A 6,752-nucleotide genomic window follows, 5' to 3' on the forward strand; every position below is an offset into this window, starting at 1 on the left:
CTCCCAGTTGGTAGCCTGAAGGCCCTTGCCCCAGCCTGTGACAACATTCTCCAGGGCTGCCTGAGGGTCGTCATCCTCCACTGCTTTCTGTCCTCCATGTTTCTGATTAGAAATCTGGTGGGAACATTATGAGGATCCTTTGTTCAGGATATGTTGCTTTTTTTTTTTTTTTTTCTTTAGACAGGGTCTCACTCTGTTGCCCAGGCTGGAGTGCAGTGGCAGGATCATGGCTCACTGCAGTCTCAACATCAAGTGGATCCCCTGCCTCTCAAGTAGCTGGGACTACAGGCACCACCTAGCCCAATTTTTTTTTTTTTTTTTTTTTGGAGACAGAGATTTCCTCTTGTTGCCCAGGCTGGCGGCTCCCCTCCATTGTGCAATGATGCAATCTCAGCTCTCTACAACCTCCACCTCTAGGCTTCAAGCAATTCTCCTGCCTCAGCCTCCTAAGTAGCTGGGACTACAGGTGTGTGCCATCACGTTCGGCTTTTTCTATTTTCAGTAGAGATAAGGTTTCACCATGTTGGCCAGGCTAGTCTTGAACTCCTGACTTTAGGTGATCCACCCACCTCAGCCTCCCAAAGTGCTGGGATTATAGCCATGAGCCACCGCACCCAGCCCCAGCTAATTTTGTATTTTTTTGTGGAGACTGGGTTCTTCCAAGTTGTCCAGGCTGGTCTTGAACTCCTGGGGTGAAGCGATCCTCCCACCTGGGCCTCCCAAAGTGCTGGGATTACAGGCCTGAGCCACTGTGACTACTTGATATGTCTCTCCTCTCTTGCTGCTTTCAAAATCCTGTCTTTTGTGAGAGGGCAGCCGCTGGGCCCTGGACTTCTACGGGATCATCCACTGAGGATGGGAGGACTGGGCCCTGTACAGGTGGATCGTGTGGTGGCTGCCACGCTTGGAGCCAGTGCTCACCGAGCACGTGGCGGCTGTGGAGCTGGACGCAGGGTTGATAAGTCCGCTGAGGGTGACAGGCTTATCCATGAGTGGTACTTGACGTGGCTGCAGAAGGCGGATGTGGTCGTGGCAGAAGTGACACAACTGTCCCTGGGTATAGGCTATGAACTGGGCCAGGCCACAGCCCTCAATAAGTGAATCCTGTGCCTGCTCCAGCCGCAGTCTGGCGGAGTGCTGTCGGCCATGATCTGGGGAGCAGCAGATGGCTCTGTGTTCCAGGTGTGGGACTACGGAGAGGGACAGGTGGAGGCCCTGCTGCATGGATAGGTTGAGGCTGATCCTCCCACGCAGGTTGCCTCCCCTAACCCAACCATTGGACCTAATCCCATTTTATTAAATTATTCTCATCCCAGACACTGCTCTAGTACCAATCCTGGCTCTTTGCCCCAGGAGCAAATTAAAAGGTACATTTAAAATTCTAAAAAAAGAAAAATCTGTCTTTTGACAGTGATTATGGTGATGCTTATGGCTGAAGATCTCTTTGAGTTTACCCTACTTGGAGTTTGTTGAGCTTTTTGGATGTACAGATTAATGTTTTTCATCAAATTTGGGAGGTTTTCAGCCATTAATTCTTCAACTATTCCTTTACTCCTTTCTCCCTGTCTTCTTTCCTGGGACTCCCATTGTATGCATGTCGGAAAGCTTGACAGCGTCTCCAGGTCTCTGGATCTCTGTGCATTGCTCTTCATTCTTGTTCCTGTTCCTCAGAGGGGACTACCTCAGGTGGCCTCTCTCCATAGTCACAGGCTCTTTCTTCCAATTGTTCCAATCTGCTCTTGGGCCCCTGGGATGAATTTTCATTTCAGTTATTTTACCCTACAACTCCAGAATTTTTATTTGGTTCCTTTTTATAACTTTTTTTTTTTTGTTTTCTGGGGTATCGCTCTGTCGCCCAGGCTGTAGTGCAGTGGTGCAATCTTGGCTCACTGCAATCTCCACCTCCGGGTTGAAGCGATTCTCCCGCCTCAGCCTCCTCAGTAGCTGGGATTACAGGCATGCACCACCACACCTGGCTAATTTTTGTATTTTAAGTAGAGATGGGGTTTCACCATGTTGGCCAGGCTGGTCTCAATCTCTTGACCTCGTGATCTGCCCGCCTCAGCCTCCCAAAGTGCTGGGATTATAGGCGTGAGCCCCCATGCCCGGCCCCTTTTTATAAGGTTTATCTCATTATTGATATTCTCTAATTGGTGAGACATTGTTCCCACACTTTCCTTAGTTCTTTTGACATGGTTCTTTTCTTTTTCTTGGGAGAGGGTCTGTCACCCAAGCTGGAGTGCAGTGGTACAATCATAGCTCACTGCAGCCTCAACTTCCTGGGCTGAAGTGATTCTCCTACCTCAGCATCCTGAGAGGCTGGGACCATAGGCAGCCAACTAATTTTTTAAATTTTTTGTAGAGCTAGGGGTCTCACCACATTTCCTAAGCTGCTTTCAAACTCCTGGGCTTGAGCAATGCACCTGCCTCAGCTTCCCAGAGTGCTAGGATTATAGGTGTGAGCTACCGCACCAGGCCTACACATGGTTTCTCCCTTTGAAGTACCAGCCAGGCCTGACCATGCTTAGCTTCTGAGATCAGCAGGTTCCAGGTGGTGCAGCCTTAGATGCAACATGTTTTAGGTCTTTGAACATATTTAAATGAGCTGACTTAACGTCTTTGTCTAGCAATTGCAACATCAGGGGCTGGTCCCATTGGTGACTTTCCCTGTGTCTGGGCCGTCCTTTCTGGTTCCTTTCCACGTCTCATAATTTGTTGTTAAAACCTGGAAATTTCACGGGTGATAATGTGGCAACTCCGGAAGTCAGATTCTCTTCCCTGCCCAGGGTGTGTTGTTGTTGCCTGTTGGAGCTCTTTCTTTGCTGAGTGACTTTTCTGGACTAATTCTGACTAAGCATTAATGTCTCCATTCCCTGTGAGGTGTGGCCACTGAAGCCTCTCTTCAGTTACAGCAGTGGTCAGCTAATGACTGGTCAGAGAGTTCCTTAGGTGCCTGGAAGCGAAGTCTTTGCCAGGTGGGTCTCTCTGTGTGTGCCAGGCGTGGCTTCAGCGCTCGGCCAGGCAGTGCTCAACTTTCCCTTAGCCGTCACGTGCTGTCTGCACAGCACCTCAGGTCAGTAACGGGTGAGGGCTCAGGGCCTTGCCAGCCTGCCTGAATATGGGCACAGCTGCAGACAGCCTTACACACATGCAGGGCACCTAGATTCCCAAGAAGGGGCAAGAGCTGTTCAAAACCACTACAAGCTGGACATGGTGGCTCACACCTGTAGTGTCAGTGACTCAGGAGGCTGTAATGGGAGGATCACTTAAGGCCAGGAGTTTGAGACCTAGCAAGACCCCATCCCCCACCCAAAAAAACAAAAACAACAAAAACTCACTGTGGACAGCTCATTCCCCAGCTGCTGCTTTTTAACTCCAGCTGTTACCCATCACCACAGGCAGCTTCGATTTCAACCATGGATCTGATGACTTTCAACAAACCTTCCTGACGAAAATGCTCTTTCCACCAGAAGAGATCTCAGGACAAATGTAGACAGCCCTGGCAAGTGGGGTCTGCCTGGGAGCCAGCAGACAGGTGAAAGACTGACAGTTCTTGGGGAATTAGGTTTCTGTTTTGGAGATGGCATTTCACACTTATCACTCAGACTGGAGTGCAATGGTGTGATCTTGGCTCAATGCAACCTCTGCCTCCCAGGTTCAAGCAATTCTCCTGCCTCAGCCTCCTGAGTAGTGGGGATTACAGGCGCCCACCACCACACCCAGCTAATTTTTTGTATTTTTAGTAGAGATGGGGTTTCACCATGTTAGCCAGGCTGGTCTCGAACTCCTGACCTCAGGTGATCCACCCATCTCGGCCTCCCAAAGTGCTGGGATTACAGGTGTGAGCCACCCTGCCCGGCCCAATTATAGATTTTTTAAGTTTAGGTGTTGACAGAGCTCACCTCAGCCTTTTTCTCTCTCCTTGTCATGCAGCCCACAGGGGAGACGGTCAGGCCAGTGTAGGGGCTAATGAATAAATGCTACACTGTGCCCACTCCGGTGGGTAAGGGCTGGCACTCCTCTTCCCCTGGAGTGGGGCGGCTGTGCTGGCACCCTTGGCAGACACAGTAAGGGGGACTGCACCTGGAGAGGATGGGCCAGTCGGGGAAGGACTGCTCGTCACTCATAGCTGTGTGTCACCCCTCCCACATCCCTCTGCGGAGACGCAAAGTCAAGAGTAGGAAGAAGCCAACCTCGGAGGTAAGGCTTCCCCTGGAAGGCCCAGGGCTGGGGCTCTCTCCTTTCAGAGCTCAATTAGACCCAGACACACGGCAGAGAGTCCCAGGGGTAGTGGCAGGCCCCTCCAGGAAACTCACAAGGTTACCACAGCTCAACTGAAAAGGAAGAACTTCCCAGGACTGTGACACCCCAGTGTGAGAACAGGAGGATGAGGTGCTCTGAAGGCCTTTCTGCCCACAGTCTGCCCTCTTATTCCTCCTGCAGGTCACGACCCCCAGGAGACCTGGAGGACTGAATGCTGCTGCCCCCAAGGAGGAGGCTGCCGTCTTATCCGAGGAGGGACAGCAGGTGAAGTCCCCAGGGGAGGAAGCACCTAGCCCCATTCCTGCTGAGCAGGAGGTGGCAGGTACCCCAGACTGGGAGGTAAGGACAGCCCCGTACTTCAACTGGAACGTCTCCAGTCTGGGTCTGACTGAGCAGCCATGGAGTACTGCAGAGTGGGAGGCAGCAGGGCAGGGAGGCAGTGCTGGAGGCTGGCTCAACCCCAAGACCAGCAGGCCAAGCTGCCATCCCAGGGGAGCGAGGACGTCTGTGCAGAGCTGAGAGGCAGCAGCCATGTGTGAACAGACTGGGCCTCATCCTGGCCCCACCGACTTCGTGTGGACAGAGCCTGTTTCCCTGTCTGATCTCAAAGAACCTGCCTGATCTCACTGCTGGATCCCTCTTCTTCCTGCCAGGAAAATAAAAAGGTTCAAAAGGAAGTTGCTGCGTATCCATCTGGTAAGACCACTGGCCCAATGTGCTGCAGGGGGCTGCTTCCACCCTGCTTCTCAGTGACTGCCAGGGTCACAGACACCCCAGCCCTTTCCCACCTTCCTGACCTGGGGAGGGGAGGGAAGCAGCCCAGGAGTCAGGTGCCTTGACCTTCCTGGGAGCCTCCTTGGGTGGGCAGGAACTCCGGGCCACTCCCCTGAGCTGGCTGCATCCCTGCCTTTCACCACAGCTGACCTGGCCCTGGGGCATCTCAGAGGGAGGGTTGGTTGCTCCCAGGAGGGGACTCACAAGGCTGCCGGTTTCTACTTTGCAGAGGCCTCTGAGGACAGCAAAGAGCAAAGGCCGTGGGACCGGGTCTCTGTGCCCATGACAGAGCTCTGGCTGGGCTGGTTCTCAGCCTCTAACACCCCCAAGACTCAGAACCGTGAAGAAAAACTTCCCAATAAATCCAAGAGTTGCTGCTGCTATAGGCCAGGCTGCCACCTTTCGGGGCCTCCGTCTTCAGACAAACCCAGCCTGGCTTCATCCACGCTCTCTGTCCCCACAGCTGCAGGAACAGCACTTCCTGCCACCGAGCCGTGTGACCACAGTGGATTGTCTCTGGAGGGGCCTGGCCACCCTTCTGACTGACTCGGTGCCAGGGGACAGACCAACGTCCCTCTCGTGCTGACAGCCGGGCCACACCCTGGCATGAGGGCATTTACAGAAATGCTGGCGGAACTGCTACCAGGGAGGCTGTAGGGTCCTCTGGCAAAAGAGGCCTCAGGTGGCTTCTCAGAGCGTCTGTGGTTCTCTATCCCAGGCTGTTCCCTAAGAAGGTCTGCCCAGGATACAGGTAATCAGATGCTCATTAGAAACTCTTGGGCACTGCCTGTGTGCCCAGCCCAGCCCATTATGTCAGTGAGGACAAACGTGGAGGACAGCGGTCCCTGCCTTTGTTTGGGGCTCCAGGCCAGCAAGGGCCACAGCCCCAGAAGGCAGAGCAGGAAGACAGGACTCGGGGCAGGTGAAGTAGCCTTCTCATTGGCAGAAGGGAAACAGAAGCCCAGGGTGGGGAAGGGCGGGCCCAGGGTCACACAGGGTAATGGCAGAGCCAGGACTAGGGTCAGGGTCAGGGTCTCTGGCTCTCAGCTGCCCATGCCACCTCCTCCTCCTCCTCTGCCCGCCCCAGTGCCTCATGGGTCCAAGGTTGACTCCTGTCCCTAGGGCAGGCCTGTGGCCCACAGGGCTCATGCATGGCCCTTGGCCAAGCCTGTGGGCCCTGCCTGACCACCTACTGGGAGGATGGCACCTACGGTTGGGGCCCAACAAGTGTCCTCCTCCAGCGCCAGCCTGGCCCTGAGTGCAAACTCGTCACTGGTTAGGGGTCTGGATAGCAGCATCCCTGAGGGCCCAGAGAGGTGTCCAGTCCTGTGGTGAGGTTGAGAGGTGTCAACGTGCTGGCGGTCCTTGCTTGTTCTCAGCGCCTCCTCGGCCTCAGCGTCTGCTCTGACCACGCTTGAGGAGCCCTTCAGCCTGCTGCTGCACTGTGGGAGCCCCTCTCTGGGTTGGTGGAGGCTGGAGCCAGCTCCCTTTGCTTGTGGGGAGTTATGGAGGTAGAGGCGCGGGTGGGAACCTGGGTTGCTCGCAGGCCAGCGCCAGTTCCGGGTGGGCAGGGGCTCAGCGGGCCCTGCACTCGGAGTGGCTGGCCAGCGCCTCCAGCCCCAGGCAGTGAGGGGCTTAGCTCCTGGGCCAGCAGTTGCAGAGGGGACACCGGGTCCCCCAGCACTGCCAGCCCACCTGCGCGCACCACACTTGAT

General features: G+C 54.6%; 1 long non-coding RNA gene across 3 annotated transcripts; it reads left to right on the forward strand.

The window, feature by feature from the left end:
• The first annotated feature begins 48 nt into the window (after positions 1-48).
• On the forward strand, positions 49-5,730 carry LOC116464848 (uncharacterized). 3 transcript variants are annotated; one of them, XR_004247033.2, is made up of 5 exons: positions 54-466; positions 3,399-3,535; positions 3,934-4,200; positions 4,444-4,959; positions 5,267-5,730. It is a non-coding gene; the product is annotated as an uncharacterized LOC116464848 (long non-coding RNA). The 3 variants fall into 3 exon arrangements; XR_004247032.2 differs by having other exon boundaries at positions 49-466; positions 3,399-4,200; XR_004247034.2 differs by lacking the exon at positions 3,934-4,200 and having other exon boundaries at positions 57-466.
• Positions 5,731-6,752: the final 1,022 nt, after the last annotated feature.

Source organism: Hylobates moloch, unplaced genomic scaffold (assembly GCF_009828535.3).
Source record: "Hylobates moloch isolate HMO894 unplaced genomic scaffold, HMol_V3 SCAFFOLD_1938, whole genome shotgun sequence".
NCBI lineage: Eukaryota > Metazoa > Chordata > Mammalia > Primates > Hylobatidae > Hylobates > Hylobates moloch.